This window comes from Onychomys torridus, chromosome 22 (genome assembly GCF_903995425.1).
Source record: "Onychomys torridus chromosome 22, mOncTor1.1, whole genome shotgun sequence".
Classification (NCBI taxonomy): domain Eukaryota; kingdom Metazoa; phylum Chordata; class Mammalia; order Rodentia; family Cricetidae; genus Onychomys; species Onychomys torridus.
Genome location: NC_050464.1, coordinates 7,374,068 through 7,393,476, shown reverse-complemented (window position 1 = coordinate 7,393,476; position 19,409 = coordinate 7,374,068). Strand labels below are relative to the sequence as shown.

Below are 19,409 nucleotides of genomic sequence, written 5' to 3'. Positions count from 1 at the left end.
TTTGAACTGTGCCCTTAGATCCTCCTGGTGGATGTGGATTCTAGGAGGGTGCTCTGCCGCTGTGTGTTAGTAGGGGTTCTCTAGAGTAACTGAACTTACGGAATGAATCTCTCTCTGTTTCTGTCTCTGTCTGTCTGTCTGTCTGTCTCCATATATATATGTGTGTGTGTGTGTGTGTGTGTGTGTGTGTGTGTGTGTGTGTGTGTGTGTTTTCAATGTTTATCTTCTAATAGCCCCCATCTTCCTTAAAGGTGGGTGGGTGTAGGCAGCTAGGCAACAGCAAGACATATTCACTTGAAGATCTTGCCTTGATTGACAGCTTGGCCCATGTACTGGAAGTCATCCCATCTCCCATCCCCTCCCACATCTGGAGGAAAAGTACTCTCACACCAGGGTCTGGCTCTCCTTGCTACCAGGATCCAGTTTCTACCATGTATATGATTCATTATTCACCTGCCAACCTGAGCTCAGCGGCAAAGCAAACTCTTGTCCACAGAAGACCCACATGCCAGAAATGTTGGTTCTAAAGAGAATAATACTAGCAAAGGCATTCTTCCTCAGTTTGTCCAATGGCTGGAACATTCCAGTAATGAGGCTGCAACTCATGAAGGTCTGGGTAAACTCTTCAGGGAAACGGCACGGAGCATACCACAGGGGCAAGCCATCCTTATCAAAGTACTCCCCAAAATACAGCTGCAATACAGAGAGGGTGTCCTCATTGGCATATTATGCATAAACATCCAACATGAAGATTCTCTTGGGCAGATGAGCGAAGGGGTCCTTGGCCTTGGGCTCAGCAGCCAGTGCCTGCTCACTCTCATCTGTCTCCTCAGAAGCTAGGGCAGCTGCCTTTTTTCTCCCTTTCTGCTCCTCCTAGGGCTTCTGTTTCTCTTGCAGTAAACTCTTTTCTCTCCTTGGGGTGTCCATTTTAGGCTGACTCTCTGCAAACTTCTTAGCATCAAACTGGACCATCTTCTCCCTCCTTCAAGAGTTCACCTCCTCCAAGACTGCCCTGAACTGGGGCTGGTTAATGCAGGTAAGGAGCTATCAGTTGGCACTGGCAAGCCTGTGAAATGGAGGCTCAAAGACCTGTTTATAGAGCCAAGCACGGCGCAGACAACTTGTAATAGCAGCCAGTGTCACTCACTCACCCACAGAAAAGTCTTTAAGGGAGGGTCCAGCGGCCCCAGGATGCCCCTCATCTCTTTTGCATTTTCAGTGGCCTGTTTGTTGTGGTGCCTGATGCCCAATGTGGAGATCACCCAGGCACTGGCTGGAGGAACCATGTCACTGCCAGCCACTGTGCTACCTGAGCTGCTATCTCTGGAGTCCTTCGCCACAGCTCCTCATTGCTTATATAATAGCAATGGCATTGCTCTCAAAAACATAGAATCCATCATCACCCTCAAACACTGGAACCTTTGTAGATGGAATTCTAAATGGTCTTATTAAGTAAGAAACACAAAGCCAAATACAGAGTTAAAAGCCCAGAGATCAAAGCAGTAGCCAAGAGCTATGACCACCTTATCTTACCACTCACTCCTGTCCTTCCCCTAAAAGAGAGACCTTCTTCCTGTGTCCTGTCTTTTTTGTTGTTGTTGTTGTTTTTTCAAGACAAGGTTTCTCTGTGTAGCTTTGTGCCTTTCCTGGAACTCACTCTGTAGCCCAGGCTGGCCTTGAACTCACAGAGATCTGCCTGGCTCTGCCTCTGCTGGGATTACAGGCATGCACCACCACCGCCCAGCTGTGTACTGTCTTTTTATTGCCTTTCTGTTCTGCTTTCTCATTGGCTCTAAATACAACCACATGGCTTCCTCATCACTGCCTGGCTATACAGACCTCCAGGTCGCTATGGTTGGTACTGGGATTAAAGGTGTGTGTCACCATGCTGGCTATCTCCTTGAACACAAAGAGACTCTGCCATGCGATTGGATTAAGGGCGTGTGCTACCACTGCCAGACTTCTGCTTAATGGCTATGACCTCTGATCTCCAGGCAACTTTATTTACTAACATACAAATAAAATCATATTTTAGCACAAATAAAATATCACCATAAACCTTGCTGGCAGAAAAATTTTGGAGAAATTTGGGAGTTATGGTTAGTTTGGACAAAGTGGAAGAGGGGTGATTCAGAGACCATATGGACCTGAGCCCCAATGTACTGAGCAGCAATGAGAGCCTTGAAGGCCCTCCAGTTTTCAGGATATGTGTACAGGGCCCCAGCCACCATTCTGCAGAGAAAGGGGGTTTAGCTGTTGGTGTTGCCAAAAGTAAGCCACCAGGGACTAGAAAGGAGATTTATTAGAATGACTTATAGGCTGTGGTCCAGCTAATCCAACAATGTCTGGCTATGAATGTCCAAGAATCTAGTAGTTGTTCAGTTCCCAAGGCTGGATGTCTCAGCTGGTCTTCAGTGTACACTGGAATCCAAAAGAAGTAGGTTCTAATGCCAGTGAAGGAATGGACTTGCTAGCAAGGTGTGAGCAAACAGACAAAGAGCAAAAGCTTCCTTCTTCCATGTCCTTACGTAGGCTTCCAGCAGATGGGGTGGCCCAGATTAGAGATGGGTCTTCCCACCTTGAAAAAATCTGGATTAAAGGTTTATCTTCCTACTTCATAGATCTGGATTAAAAGTAGATCTTCCTGTACTTCAAATTAAGTAAAAATTCCTCACAGGTGTGCCCTCCATTTTGGGGTTTTAGTTAATTCTATATGTAATCAAGTTGACAACCAAGAATAGTAATCACACACTGAGTTATGTGCCCAGCCCCTCACTGGGGGATTCAAGGCACATACTACATCTCCAGTCCTTGGTTCTTTCTTTCCTTCTCCTTTTTATTTTTACTTTCTTATGGTAGAATTCACATAACATAAAATTAGCTATTTTATAGGTAATAATTCAGCTGGGTACAGTGATACACAGCTGTAGTCCACAGTACTTGAGAGGCTGAGGCAGAAGGATTACTTGAATCTAAGAGTTTGATGCTAGCCTGGGTGGGCAACATTCCTAGGTACTGTCTCAAACCAACAAAGCAAAAGAGGCAAATGGGGGCTGAGGATAGAGCTCAATTGGTAGATGCTCGTCTAGCATTCATGAAGCCCTGGGTTCCATTCCCAGCACAGCATAAACTGAGTGTGATGGTGTATGCCTATAATCTCAGCATTCAGGAGGTGGAGGCAGGAGAATCTCTGGCTCAATGTCATCAGCTACATAGTGAGTTTGAGGCCAGACTGCGACATGAGACTCTGTCTCAAAAAAAAAAAAAAAAAAAAGAAAGAAAAAAAAGAAAAGAAAAAAATTAGTGTTAGTATAGTTTGTTTATTATTATTATTATTATTATTATCATCATCATCATCATCATCATCATCATCATCATTGATTATTATATTTTGTTTTTTTGAGACAGAGTTTCTCTGTATAGCCCTGGTCCATCCTGGAATTCACTCTGTAGACCAGGCTGACCTCAAACTTATAGAGATCTGCCTGCTTTCTGCCTCCCAAGTGCTGGTGTGCACCACCATACCCTACCGTTAGTATTGTTTAAAAGTTTAAATACTGTGTAACTACCACATCCAACTACTTTCAAAAACATTGTCATCATCATAAGACTTTGTGCATCTAATTGGCAGTCAGTCCCACTTCCTCCTCCACTCGCTGGCACTCACTCTTGGGTGTATATTTGAGAGACTTCCTCCTTCCCTGTCTGGAGAGTAGGCTGTGTAGCCTACACCACACAGCATGATCTCAGCCTCTGACCACTTCTTTGGGATCTTGGTGTGCCAAGCCTCTCTAATCCTAGTTGGATTTCTTTTATTTCTTTCCTTCTTTTAAATATTTGATATTTTTGATTATTTTCTGACAGTTTTCAATGTGTATATAATATATTTTGATCATATTCACCCTGACAACATCCACCTTCTTACCCAACTCTGTATCATCAGGGTTCTCTAGAGAAAAAGAACTGATAGAATGAATATGTACATATATATGATAAATCCCATATGTATATATCTACATATACACACACATATATATGTAGCTGGCCATCAATACATACACACAGACATGCACACATGTACATATATAGCTGATGACCTTGAATTTAAGATTTTCTTGCCTCCACCTATTGAGTGCCAGGATTATAGGTGTGGGTGTGTGGGTGTGTGTGTGTGTGTGTGTGTGTGTGTGTGTGTGTGTGTGTGTCCATGTCCATGCTGAGGCACAATTGTAGAGATCAGAGAATATCTAGAGGGAGTTGGTTCTCTCCTCCCATACCACATGGATCTTGGAGCCAGAACTCAGGTTGCCAGGCTCGACAACCTCTGTTGGCTTCTGTGGGTACCTGCACACATGTGGTGTACACATATGGTACACATAAATTCACAAAGGCACATAAAAATACACATAAATAGAAGATAAATGATTTTAAAAGACTATTTTTAAAAAAAAGAAGACATCAGGGTGCAGGTTGATGAGATGGCTCATCAGATATAGGCACTTGCTGCCAATATCTGGGATCCATGGTGGAAAGGGAGAGCTGAATTGTCCTCTGATCTTCAGACATGGAGCATGTACTTGTACACACACACACACACACACACACACACACACACACACACACACACTAAAATGTAGTAAAATGTTTGAAAGAATCCAGGATCTCATGCAAAATGCACCCTGCACACCCTCTTTCAGTGTTGACCTCTCCTCCACCTTCCGCATCAGAAGGAAGTCCTGCCAAAGCCTCCACCAACTCTACCATCAGCCCTTGCGTGGGAACTTGGCTTCCTACCCCAGGACTCCATCTCTCTTGGTCCTCTCTCCCAGCTAGAACACAGAAGAAGGAATTGTCAGTTTTATTCCCATTGCTGTGATACAATTTAAGAGAGAAAGGGCTTGCTCAGTTCACAATTCTGGCCTACAGATCATCATTGTGGGGAAGGCTAGGTGGCAGGAACAGGCCCCAAGACCTCCTCATCACTGACACCATGTTAGAGGCACCATTCTGACCTTAGAATCCAGCACAGGCCCCAACGCCTGCCAAAGTGAGAGCAAAGACCTAACCCATCCAAGACCTAGTCCATAGTTCCAGGACCAAGGAAAGTCCAAAATGTTGCTTTTGGCTTCTGTAGTTTCACTGCTCACTAATTGTTCTTGCTAACCAAAATGTGTCCACTAGAATGTGGTTTTTGTGCATAAAAAGCAAAGAATAGTGTAGCTCTGGGCTGCATGGTTTGGGCGAGCTCCCCATGTACTGATGACTGACAATATAGGCATTCTATTAGTTTAAGAATGTCTATGTGTTCTCTCCTGGAATTACCTCACAGCAGACCCTGAAGCAGCTAGTCACATTACATTTACAGTCAAAAGCAGAGAACAAGAAATAAATGCAGGCATGTTAGAGCTCAGATTACACTTTGCACTATCAAAGAGACCAGGACCCCCCTCCCAGGGAATGGTGCCACTTACAGTGGGCAGGTCTTCCCATGTCAACATAATTAAGATAAACACACACAACCACACCCCACTCCACCTCTACAGACATAACTTCAGGCCAACATAATCTCTAGACAATCCATCATTTAGAATCTCTTCTCAGGTGATCTTAGATTGTGCCAAGTTGACAATTAAAACTAATCATCATAGAGTTACTAATATAGCATCATGGCTATAGGCAGCCATGATAATGAAGCCCTGAAGTGGGAGAGAAAGCCTTCAGGTCCAAGGAAGGGCTTCATTAGACAAGACAACCATCACAGAGTTCTGATAGCAAAGTGTCTTCAATTTCTTTCAGAATCAAAAGATTAGGCATTGTGCCATAGATAACACTATGGAGTCCCAAAAGGGAGAGACAAGCCCTTTGGTTCCCAGAATATTAGCAGAGTTATAATGTTGGCACTGTGGTGGGGTCTTGAAGAGAGAGCCTCTAGTCCCAAAGAACAAAAGGAGGTTTCTTACTCTTACAACTGGTTGTTGTTTTGTTTTGTTTTTGAGAGAGAAAAGAGTAGTGTGTGTGTGAATGTGTGACCTAGTCTATATGCTAGAGGTCAGGCAGGTACTGTAAATCTAGTGCAACTCAAAATTATCTCAGTTTAGGGCAGTTGGAACAGGCAGGGCTGCAAGGTTACAGCACACTTGCTTATCAGCTGTCTAGGATGGAGAGACTTCAGGGTGGGGTAGAGATAGCCCTGATTTCTTTGAAAGAGGGAGGCAGCTAAGACCTAAGAGGACCAGGGCCTGATTCAATCCTCAGCCCCACCCAAACCAGGAGTAGAGTGTCAGTTCACATCTATAATCCCAGTACTTAGAGGAGGCCAATCAAAAGTTCAAGGTTATCCTTGGCTACATAATAAAGTTGAGGCTGTCCTGGGTTATAAGAGACTCAGGATTAAGGAAGGATCTTTTAAAGGCATTCCCATCCAATGACTTATTTCTTCCAACAATAGTCCATTCCGCTTTGAGCTCATGAATGAATTAATCCAGCTGATAAACTCCTTCAGTGAAGTGGCAGGATACAAGATCAACTAAAAAAAAAAAAAAATCAGTAGCCCTCCTATACACAAATGATAAAAGGGCTGAGAAATAAGTCAGAGCAACATCACCCTTTACAATAGCCACAAATAATATAAAATACCTTGGAATTAATCCATACATTCATAGCAATATACAGGAAACTAAAAGCAGCCTTCAAAGAGTCCAGGATGTCAAATCTTTGCTCTGAGTTAAATGAATAAATTAGCAATGTATTCATCACTGTGACAAAATACTGGATGAGGGCAATTTTAAAAGGAAAGATTTGGCTGGGTGTGGTGGGAGACAAAGACAAAGACAAGCCTGGTCTATAGAATGAGTTTCAGGACAGCCAGGGCTACACAGGGAAATCCTGTCTAAAAAACAAAACAAGCAAACAAGAAAGAAAGGATTTATTTGGCTGACAGTGAGAGTCCAGTCCATCATGGTGGGTGTCTTAGTCACCATTGCATTGCTGGGAAGAGACACCATGACCAGACAACTGTTAAAAGAGGAAGCATTTAACTGGGGCTGGCTTACGGTTTCAAAGGTGAGTCCATGATCATCGTAGTAGGAAGCCTGGTGGCATGTAGGCAGGCTGGAACAGTAGCTGAGAACTACATCCTGAACTAGAAGCAAAGAGGCAGAGAGAGACACTGGGCTTGGCATGAGTTTTTGAACCCTCCAGGCCAACCCCCAGTGACACACTTCCTCCAACAAGGTCACACCTCCTAACCCTTTCGAATCCTTTCAAGTCGTGCCATTCCCTGGTGGCTCAGCATTCAAATATCTGAGCCTGTGGGGCCATTCTTACTCAGACCACCACCATGGGGAAGGCAGCTGGTCACATAGCAACCACCACTCATGTTCAGCCCACTTTCTCCTTTTTATTCAGTCCTGGACCCCAGCCTAGGAAATGATGCTGCCCATATTCAGGGTAGGTCTTCCTTTCTCAATCAACTCCATCTAGAAACTCCTTCACAGACATACCCAGGGGCCTGTTCCCACGGTGGGTCTAGATCCTGTTAACTTGATAGTTATTCACCCACACAGTGAGACATGATCATCAAACACTGGAAGGTTTCCCTTTACAAAAATGAAGGCACCCATGCTGATCTATGGCTGGCCCAGTAGAGCTGAAGAACAAGATATTAAGGTGCAAGTATCTAAGCATATTCAGCCTTGCTTTGTCTTCATCCTCTTTGGCAGAGAATGCTAACTATCCTCCATAGCCACCATTTCTTTATTCCCTAGTGAATGAAATCCAATTCTCAGTTAGCCAACGAGCCAGCCTTTGAATAAAGACTACAGTTCCCAGCCTCCCTTGCAACTTGGTATGCTTATGTACATATGTTCTTGGCAGTGAGATTTTTGTTTAGTTGTTTGATTTTTTTTTTTTTTTTTTTGAGACTGAGTCTGATGTAATCCAGGCTGCTCTTGAATTCTTTTCATAACCAAAGCTGGCCTGGGACTGATGATCTTCCTGCTTTTATCTTCTAAGTACCAGGATTACAGGCATGAACCACCATGCCCTGCACAATGTGGATTTAAAAATTGAGGTATGGGCTGAGAGATGGCTCAGAGGTTAAGAGCACTGGCTGCTCTTCCAGAGGTCCTGAGTTCAATTCCCAGCAACTACATAAGATCTGTAATGAGATCTGGTGCCCTCTTCTGGCCTGCAGGATACTGTATGCATAATAAATAAATAAATCTTAAATAAATAAATAAATAAATAAATAAATAAATAAAAATTGAGGTATAATGCACATATCATCAAAATCACCCTATTCAATTATCAAACTATTCAACTCAAAGGTTTTCAAGACAATCCACAAAGTTATGAAACTAAATCTTAAGCATTCTAGAACTTTCCTTAAAAGATGGTTGTCACAGGTGTATCTCTGTGAGTTTGAGGCTAGCCTGGGCTACCAAGTGAGTTCCAGGAAAGGCGCAAAGCTACACAGAGAAACCCTGTCTCAAAACACGCCCCCCCCCCCAAAAAAAAGATGGCTGTCAAACGCTCAGCATGGTGGCAAACACTTTTAATTCCCAGCACTCAGGAGGCAGAGACAGGTGGATTTCTGTGAACTGGAGGCTAGCCTGGTCTACATAGTAAGACTCTGTCTCAAAAAAGCAAACAAACAAAAGAGACAGACTGGAGAGAAGGCTCAGTAGGTAAAGTACTTGTCCCACAAGTCTGAAGGCCTAAATTTGGGTCTTCAGCACCCCCGTAATGGCTGAATGGATGTATGTGAGAGATGGTCCAGTGGTTAAAAGTGCATATTGTTCTTGCAAAGGATCTGAGTTCAATGCCCAGCATCCACATTGGGTGGTTCACAGCTCCCTATATTCCAAATTCAGGAGATTTGATGTCCTCTTCTGGTCTCCTAAGACACTTATACTTATGTGAACATACCTACACATAGGCACACACACATCTACATAATTAAAAAAATAGTAAAATAAATCTTGTTTCTTACAATTTTATTTTTATTATTTTATGTCTGTGTACCACATGTGGGCAGTGCTCTTAGAGGCCAGATCCCTTGGGCATTAGATCCCTTGGGCCTGGAGTTATGGATGGCTGTGAGCCACCATGTGGGTGCTGGGGATCGAACCTAGGTCCTCTGGAAGATCAGCCAGTTCTCTAGACAGACTGCTGAGCTATTTCTCAAGCCCCATGAAATAAATCTCTAAAGTACAAATAAGGTGGAAAGCAATTGAGGAAGACACCTGACTCAGCCTTGGTGTCCACATGCACAGGCATAGGCATGTGCACATACAGAAGATGGCTGTAAGCTGGGCATAATGGCACAAGCTTGTAAATCCCAGCACTTGGGAGACTGAAGCAGAAACGTCTCGAGTTCAAGACTCAGCCAGGCATCTGTAATTCCAGCATTTAGGAGGCTGAGGCAGGAGGATTGCAATAAATTTTATGTCAGTCTGGGCTAGAGTGAATCCTTGTCTCAAAATAAACAAAACAAAAAGGATGGCTGATAATCTTTACTTTTCTCACTATGTAGAGGCTGGCTGCAAGCTTGCAGTCTTCCTGCCTCAGCTTCTCAAGTGTTGGCATTATGAGCATGTATCACCACAGCCTGGTTCATTTATAACAAAACAAAGCAAAACAACCCTTGAAATGTAAATGTGACGGCTGGAGTTCTAGTGGTCATCTTGGACCATGTGTCTAGTGCTACGCCTGAGGGCTGGCAGAACAAGCAGTCAGGAAGATTCAGGACACCCAAGGTCTTTGTGCTGCCAGCCTGCCCAAAACTGCTCATCCAGGCTTTTAAGTGAGAAAAGGATAAGCTTTCTTATTTAAGACAGTCTTATTTGGCAGGGATGTGGGTGGAGGGTGTTCCAAATCTTCACAGCTGAACTTAAGGCTAGCCGACATCAAGTAGTCTGGTGAATCAGTCTAAATTCTTAGTTGTAACCACAGAACTAATTTTAACTGGTTTGAGCAGAAAAGGAACGTGTTAAAGAATACTGGGTAATCTGAATCTCTAAAAGGGCTGGAGAATCTGGCTTGGAGTCTATTCAGGAAGAAACAGGTTGAGCACATAAAAGCTAGTTGAGAAGAGCCACTGCTGCTGAAGCAAATAGCAGACTGGCTAATTCTTTCTCTCTAGTCATTAGATGCAGTCATAGCCCACCTCTTTCAATATGGACATGCCTAGCACTCACTTTTCTCTCTTTCAGCCTAGGGTTGCCACATGGCAAGATTCTAGATGTGAGGGAGGTGGGGGAAAGATCATCCCTAGCTGCAAGGGAGGCAGAGAAATGATCTCTAGCTGCAAGGAAGGCAAGGAAAATTATTCTTAGCTGCAAGAGTGCAGGGGGTAATGATCGCCAGGCTTCTAGGATGTTATTAGTTAGCCAAAATGATCAGTGACTACTATATGTACTCCAGCCTTCTTAACAGTTTTCCAAGCCAGAATCCCAGTTGGCTGTTTGTTGGATGGTGCTTCTGATTTCTCTCTGTGTAGTGGACATCTCTGACAGATTGTGGCTGAAATTATGACTTAATCAGCTACATTCTGTATGATTTATATTGCCTGTCACTTCAGAGTTAATGTATCTTTTTGCCATTCTCCAGTCCATTCTAACGTGCAGCGACTAGTTCCTGGCCCAGCAGAAAATGTCCCCTATAACTCTCTCCTGAAATTTGTTTTATTTTCTTTAATGACCAAGAGGATAAGATAAGCAGTTATATCTAACTTTAATGGCCAGGACAAAAGAACTGGCTTTCTCACAGCAGAGTGTGGATTCCACAGTTTCTTCATCTATTAAGTAAGGGTTTTGGCAGGATGCAATGATACACACCTATAATCTTAGCACTTGTGAGGCTGAGAAAGGAAGATGGCAAGTTCAAGGCCAGTCTGGGCTACATAGTGAGACACTATCACCAAACAAAACAAGCAAGTAGGAAAATATCCAGTGAGAACTTTGTACTCAGTTTCTGAGGACTATTTAACTCTTACTAATGGCCCAGGGATCGATGCTGAGTTTTCTTATTTATTTGTTCATTTGATTTATTTATTGTCTATCTATCTATCTATCTATCTATCTATCTATGTATCTATCTATCTATCTATCTAGGACAGAGTTTCTCTGTGGAGCCCTGGCTGTCCTGGAGCTTGCTACAGGCCAGACTGGCCTTAAATCCACTTGCCTCTACCTCCCGGATGCTTGGATTAAAGGTGTGGGCCACCACCACTGGGCTTTTAATATTTTAATAACACTTTGTGTGTGTGTGTGTGTGTGTGTGTGTGTGTGTGTGTAGGTTGGAGGACAACTTTTGGAAATTGATTCTCTCCTTCTACCATATGAGTCCTAGGATTGAACTTAGACTGTCAGGCTTGTGTAGCAGATTTTCTTATACCACCAGCCTCCAAAGCATGACATGGAGGCTTATTATTAATTATGAATGCTTGGCTTTAGCTTAGGCTTGTCCCACTAGCTCTTTTAGCTTAATTTAACCTGTTTCTCTTCATCTGTGTTTTGCCTGAGGGCTTTTTATCTTTCTTTCCTTCTGTATGTCCTACTTTCCTGCTTCTTCACGTCTGGTCGGCTGGCCCTGGGCGTCTCCCTCTCTTTCTTCCTCATTCTCTCTCAAGCCTAGATTCCTTCTCCTGCTTATTCTCTCTACCAACCAGCCCTACCTATTCCTCTACTGCCTAGCTATTGGCTGTTCAGCTTTTTTTTTTAATTAATTAATTAGTTAAATAATTAATTTTGTTTTTCGAGACACAGGGTTTCCCTGTGTAGCTCTGGCTGTCTGGAACTCACTCTGTAGACCAGGCTGGCCTGCTTCTGCCTCCCAAGTGCTGGCTTTAAAGGCCTGTGCCACCACCACCTGGCTCAGCTTTTTATTAGACCAATCCCGTGCCTTAGGCAGGCAAAGTGAAACAAATGTAACACATCTTTACATAGTTAAACAAATGCAACACACTTTTACATAGTTAAAGTAATATTCTACAACAGGCTTGATTGCAAGCATCTTATCCACTGAGTCATCTTGTCCCTGTTGTGTTTTTTAAGTTTTCTAGAGATACCTCCTCAAGGCAGATGTTGTTGCCAAGAATTAGGAGTCACAGGGCTGTGGTGGCACACGCCTTTAATCCCAGCACTCGGGAGGCAGAGCCAGGCAGATCTCTGTGAGTTTGAGGCCAGCCTGGGCTACAGAGTGAGTTCCAGGACAGGTACTAAAACTACACAGAGAAACCCTGTCTTGAAAAACAAAACAACACCAACAACAAAAAATTAGAAGTCATGGGACTTTCCAAATAGCCTAGTTTCTGTTGTTGAAATGTGTTGTTTAGAGCAGGAGAGAAAGCTCAGTTTGAATGATCTAGGCATAGGAAAATAGGAATATAGAAGTAAGATAGAAATATAGGAATAAGAGAGGAATATAGAAATAAAGAAACGTTACAAGCTTAAGAGACGGACACCAACAGCCATCAGCTCTGCCAGCAAATAGGGATTAATCTTTAACTAGGCCTGCCTTTGTTTTAGGATGGGCAGCTCTGTCAGCAACCCAAATGTTAGTTTTTTATGATGGCTCTCTACAGCTTGGGATTAGCAAGTCTCGATAACCCCCTACCATTTACCACTCCTGTGGACCAAAGTTAACTTTTAAAGGTTGTTTCTATTTGACTCCTAACGTGCATCCGATGCCTGGTGCTTGAAAACTGCCCCCTTTGCCATAGTCACAGAAGCCTGACCCTGGCTATGGCTCCAGCCTGTCATGTGCTGGGAGGTATAGTGATATTTTATTTGTATTGAAATGTGATTTTATTTGTATGTCAATAAAGTTGCCTTGAGGTCAGAGCAAGCCAGAGCAGAAGCCGAGCAGTAGTGGGGCACGCCCTTAATCCCAGCACTTGGGAGGCAGAGCTAGGCGGATCTCTGTGTGTTCAAGGACACAGCCAGCATAGCAGACACACGCCTTTAATTTCAATACCAACCATAGAAGACCTGGAGGTCTGTACAAACAGGCAGTGACGAGGAGGTCATGTGGCTGGGTTACAACCAATGAGGGAGGAGAACAGAAAGTCTTTAAATAGACAGGACGCACAGAAGTAGGTCTCTGGCGGAGAGGAGGAACCGCAGAAGCAGTGAAGGGTAAGGTTTTCTGCTTTGGCTCTGACCTCGTGGTTTTTAACTCTTCAACTGGCTCTGTGTTTCTTATTTAACAAGCAGGATACATCTACAATTGGCGCCCAACGTGGGGCAAGAATTTCCACCTAAAACCTGAGAAAAAAGATTCTAAGACGGAGCTAAAAACAGCTTCCTAGTTGTCTCCCTCAAGTTAGCGGCAGCCTGCCGGTTTGAGCTACTGTGGCGGGTTCCTGGCGTGTGCGTCTGACCTGCAGTGTGGCAGGAATGAGGAATCTACAAGCAACACTTTGCTCTGCTGCATGGTGGATTTAGCCTTTGCGAGTTAAAAAAAAAAAAAAGTTTCTGTGCTATGTACTGCTTTGATAGAACTGCTTCTGATAGTTGATGGTACACATGGCTTCAGACCCAGAGCTGGCTGTAAACTGTACCATCACCATGTTGGGAAGCTGAGGTGGGTGGAGCCAGCAGCCACAGTGGCGTTTCAGTCTTACAAAGATGGATATTACACAGAGAATCTGGTTTGTCTTGTCTTTGGGATTTTTAACCACAGAAAAAGATTTGATCATAAAAGCTGTTGAGTTAAACAAATATGTAAATTTTAAAGGTACCTTGACTTCAAAATTTGTATATAAGGATATGTTGCTTTGGAAAGGAGTCTCTGCTTTTGTTTCCACAGAAAGCCAGAGGCTGTGGATTTGTTCCAGATTAAGATACATCAGGTTTGATCAGCCAAGACCACCAGAAAGGTCTCCGATGACACCATGGCCCAGATGATCTGACATCCAGAATGGTTTCAAGGCAACTGGCTCAGAGGTTCACCTTAATGGACTACTCTATAATCCTAAAATTTTCTTTGTGTTCCCATAAGATACAGCGTCCCCCTCCAGCAGGAAGTAGTAAAAGAAACTACGCCCAAATTCCCAAAATTATCAAGCTGGCTTTGGAAATGGAATTGGCTCACTCCTTCTCTAAACCCAGACATATTGCTAAAAGAAAAGGTTAAGAGATTCTTGTGTCCCAAATCAGAAGAGCCCTCTAGTGTGGGACAGAGAAAAACCAATATTTTTCTTTAAAGCAGGTTGATTATAAATGAGATCTCTTTCTAAAGAAGAAAGGGGGATATGATATAGATATAATAGGATGAAAGCTTAGATTAGGGAACTTACTTCTAAAGAGCAACAACTTGTTTAAAATGTTTTACATTGGTATAGATTTTAGTCTATTGATACAAACTTAAAGTTAATTTTGTTATATTGTGTATATATTTCTACTCATGTTTAATGTATTATGTTCATATAGCTCATTTTAAATTGTAATGGATAATTAAAAATAGATTAATAATTAGTCATCTATGATAATCATACTCGTAGCCATGTTAGTTAAGTCTTCTAGGTATACATAGACATATTTCAGATAGATAGGTAATCTTCAAATACTTCAAAGACCTACAGAAAATGGCATTTAAAATACTTTTAAAATTTAGACTTTCTGGACAGTGAGACATGTCTGCTCCTGGCAGCACCAATTTACTTCAGAGAGGAGGATGGGCTTTGAAGACACTTCATATGGAGTTTATCTTCACCTTGGCAAAAATAGCCATTTGGGCAAGAAACTGTTCTTGCCTGGACTGCTCGATCAACTGGACATGTAGGACCCATAGAAAGGTGACCACTGAACTTTGCTTGACAAAATGGTCCTTCAGGTTCCTGCTTCGCAGAGGAAACTGCCAGACATTCTACAGGACACTGAGAGAAGTGACCAAGAGACTCTAGCCCTGTGGGCTGAAGACAAATGCCCCAACTTTACAAAGGAACTTTAGGTGACTGTTCAGGCTGCCAGCTGTCTCTGTCTACCCTGCAAGACTCACGAAAGTTGCTTGCATCCTTCTCCCGGTTCTCAGGTAATATTATATCCTTCTGAGGTCTTTGATATGGTTGAAGACTAGATAGTTATAATTTTCTCAGTTATGATACAAGATAAGTTAGATATAAAACCTTAGACTCACAAATATAAGATAGATAGGATATCTTCTTTAATATTGTACCTGTAATTCTTGCTTGATAATTGTTTTGTTATATGTAATTTTACTATGTAAAAGTTAAAACCGTCCTTAAAAAAAAAAAAGAAAAGGGGAAGTGCTGTGGATATCGCTCTGTGTAAATAAAGTTCTGATTGGCCAGTGGCCAGGCAGGAAGTATAGGCAGGACAAGAGAGAAGAGAATTCTGGGAAGTAGAGGCTGGGGGGAGACACCGCCTACTGCCGCCATGAAAAGCAACGTGTAAAGACACTGGTAAGCCACAAGCCATGTGGCAAAGTATAGATAAACAGAAATGGGTTAATTTAAGATAGAAGAAGTAGATAACAAGCAGCCTGCCACGGCCATACAGTTTGTAAACAATGTAAGTTTCTGTGTGCTTTCTTGGTTGGGTCTGAGTGACTGTGGGACTGGCGGGTAAGAGAGATTTGTCCTGACTGGGCCAGGCAGGAAAACTCTAACTACAGGGAGGTGCAGACAAAAGGATTGCCTGGAACTCTCTGGTCAGCCAACTTAGCCAATTAGGTAAATTCCAGGCTACTGAGAGACCCTATCTCAAAATACAAGGTGAAAGCCAGGACTTTAACACAGTTATAGAGCATTTGCCAAATGTATGGGAGGTCCTAGGTTTATTTATTTATTATGTACACAGAAGAGGGCGCCAGATCTCATTACAGATGGTTGTAAGCCACCATGTGGGTGCTGGGAATTGAACTCAGGACCTCTGGAAGAGCAGTCAGTGCTCCTAACCTCTGAGCCATCTCTCCAGCCCTAGAAATACTTTTATAACCAGGTCTGGTCTAGTCTACATAGCAAGATCCTGTCTGGGGGGCTGCGGGGGCTGTCTTAGTTTTCTATTGCTGTGAAGAGACACCATGACCAAAGCAACAATTATATTTGTCTTTTTTTGTTTGTTTGCTTGTAGTTTGTTTTTTGTGGGGTTTTTGGTTTTGGTTTTTCGAGACAGGGTTTCTCTGTGTAGCTTTGCACCTGGCTCTGCCTCCCAAGTGCTGGGACTAAAGGTGTGCGCCACCACCGCCCAGCTTTTTTGTTTGTTTGTTTGTTTTCAAAGCAACAATTATAAAAGAAAGTATTTAACTGGGGTCCTGCTTACAGTTTCGAGTTAGTCTATTATAATTATGCTGGGGAGCATGGCTGCACACAGGTAGGCATGGTGCTGGAGAAGTATCAGAGAGCTTTGTTTCCTCCTCTGCAGATCACAGGCAGCAGACAGAGAAACACCATGCCTGGCTTTTGAAATCTCAAAGTCCACCCCAGCACACACCTGCTCTCCAACAAGGCCACACTTGCTCATCTTTCCCAAACAGCTCATCAAATGGAAACTAAGCATGCAATTATATGGACTTATGGGGCATTGTCATTCAACCACCAAGGGGCTGTGGAGATGGCTCGGAGGATAAAACATTCAGCTTGGAAAGCCTGATTTTGTTCTCTAGAACCCACATCAAAATCAAACTAACAAAAATAAAAAAGCATTTTTAAAAATGGTTGGGCAGTGGTGGTGCACACCTTTGATACCAGCACTGGGGAGACAGAGGAAGGTGAGTTTGAGGCCAGCCTGGTCTACAGAGCGAGATCCAGGACAGCCAAAGCTACACAGAGAAACCCTGTCTGTCTCAAAAACAAAAACAGAAACGAAACAAATAAAATCTAAATGCATACATCTGTCATCCCAGCACTCGTATGGAAGGATGATGAAAGGTGGAGACAGAATCACCTGGAAGCTCATGGGCGGCAAGTCGGCAGGATACAGAGCCCAGAAACTACAAGAAAGACTCTTCCTCAACAAGGTGAAAGGTGAGATCCATACAGGGCCTGCAATCTCAGTCTCTCTCTCTCTCTCTCTCTCTCTCTCTCTCTCTCTCTCTCTCTCTCTCACACACACACACACACACACACACACACACACACACACAATTTTGAAAAAAAAAAAAAACAAAAACGATCCTGTCCAATAAAGATTCAAATGACAGATAGTATAATAGTAATAATAAAATGTGTTTTCTCGGGCTGGAGAGATGGCTCAGAGGTTAAGAGCACTGCTTGCTCTTCCAAAAGTCCCCAATTCAATTCCCAGCAACCACATGGTGGCTCACAACCATCTGTAATGAGATCTGGTGCCCTCTTCTGGCCTGAAGAGATATGTGCAGATAATACTGTATAATAATAAATAAATAAATCTTAAAAAAAAAAAAAAAGCTCCAGCTAGTCCAGGACAGGCTCCAAAGCTACAGAGAAGCCCTGTCTCAAAAAAAAACCAAAACAAAACAAAAAAGTGTTTTCTCAGGGTGGTGGCGCATGCTTGTAATCCCAGCACCCAGGAGGCAGAGCCAGATGGATCTCTGTGAGTTCAAGGCCAGCCTGGTCTACAAAGTGAGATCCAGGACAGGCACCAAAAAAACTACACAGAGAAACCCTGTCTCGAAAAACCAAAAAAAAAAAAAAAAAAAAAAAAGGATTCTAAATACACAAAATGTGTTTTCTTAGAGCCACCGTACCTCCTAAGGCTCAGTTGGCTTCAAACCAAGTAACATATTGCCCAAACATCCCATCACCTCGGCAAGTTCACACTGATAATGGTAATCAATACAGAGAAAAAGAACCCTGTCCCTGATCTTCTTGTTATGAAAGAGCCAGCTGACTGATCTGCGTGTGAGCGAGCTGGTTGATTGACCTAGATTCCCCCCTCCCCGCAAGCTGTTGCACATGACTTGTAGGTATTCCAGAATCACGTAGATTTATCATCCCTCCTTCTTCCCTGTCCTTCTCTCTCTCCTTCCTCCTTCTCTCCCTCCCTCCCTCCATCCTCCTCTCCCTGCTTTTTTTTTTTCCTGAGACAGGTTTCTATGTGTAACTCTGGCTGTCCTGGAACCTGTTCTGTAGACCAGTCTGGCCTCGAACTCACAGAGATCTGCTTGTCTCTGCCTCCTGAGTGCTGGGATTAAAGGCATGCATCACCACTGCTCGACACATTCCTTTTTTCTTTGGTGGTTTTGGTGATCAAACCAAAGGCATCATGCATACTAGGTGAGTGCTCTAGAGTGTGCTTGTTTGTTTTGTTCCATTTTTTTTTTTTTTTTGAGATGAGAGTTAACTGTATAGCCCAAGCACACTTTCTCTTGAATGTTCAATCCTCCTGCCACAGCCTCCAAACTTCTGGGTGTGCAAGTGCACTCCACCAGGCTCAATTAGACTCCTTATTTCCAAAGACGTCATCTCTGTGGTAGCTCCTGATTGCTTGTGAAGACAGACTCACACAGGGACTGGAATAAAAACAGGACAAGTAGAATTTCTTCTCTGGGCATCTAGACCTTGCTTGGAAACAATATTGAAATAATGAAATTGAGAGGGTATGAATTTGAGAGTCAGTGAAATGTAGCTAACCATTTCCCACCAAAAGTAAAAAGCTCTGCCCCCTCAGCCGATTCTATTATCTCTCTAAAAAAAGGGCACTTTTTTTTTTTTTTAACACTCCCTAACAGGCAGCAGATCTAGCAAGTAAGTTCTTGTGAACAGCAATGAATAATCAGGCAGCTGGGGCCAAGATGTGAAAGAAAACATGGCCTGGCTTGGCCATGAATAGAGATAGTAAAAATGAATAATATTGTATTGGTGCCATCTGGACTGGTTTTTATAATTTTAAAAAAAAGCATATTTTTAAGAATCCTAGTTTTCTAGTCATGCGAGTGTGCTGATGACCAAGCCTCTGTTCTTCTTGGGAATTAAAAAAAAAAAAATCTCTTTTGTAGAGTCCACCAGTTTAAAACAAAGGGAAGAGGCTGGAGAGATTTGCTTCTCAGGAAAGGATGTGCATTGCTTTGGCAGAGGACCCCTGTTCGCTCCCTGTACCCATGTCAGGCAGCTCTCAACAGCTGAAATTCCAGTGGCAGGGGGTCTGACATCTCGTGGACTTTGATGGCACCTGCACTCATGGGCACAGGTACTGGAGTGCACACACACACACACACACACACACACACACACACACACACATTCACTTCATTAAAAATAAAACAGATCATAAAACACACTTGCATGTACATATACACATCTACACAGAAATCCTCTTTTTGTTGTTCTTGTTGGTTTTTTGTTGTTGTTGTTGTTTGTTTGTTTGTTTGTTTTTGAGACAGGGTTTCTCTGTGTAGCTCTGGCTGTCCTGGAACTTGATCTGTAGACCAGGCTGGCCTTGAACTGAAAGCGATCTGCTTGCCTC

General features: G+C 43.0%; 1 pseudogene; it reads right to left on the bottom strand.

Annotated features, from left to right (window-relative positions):
• Positions 1-290: 290 nt before the first annotated feature.
• On the bottom strand, positions 291-2,231 carry LOC118572757 (annotated as a pseudogene).
• Between the last annotated feature and the right edge of the window lie 17,178 nt (positions 2,232-19,409).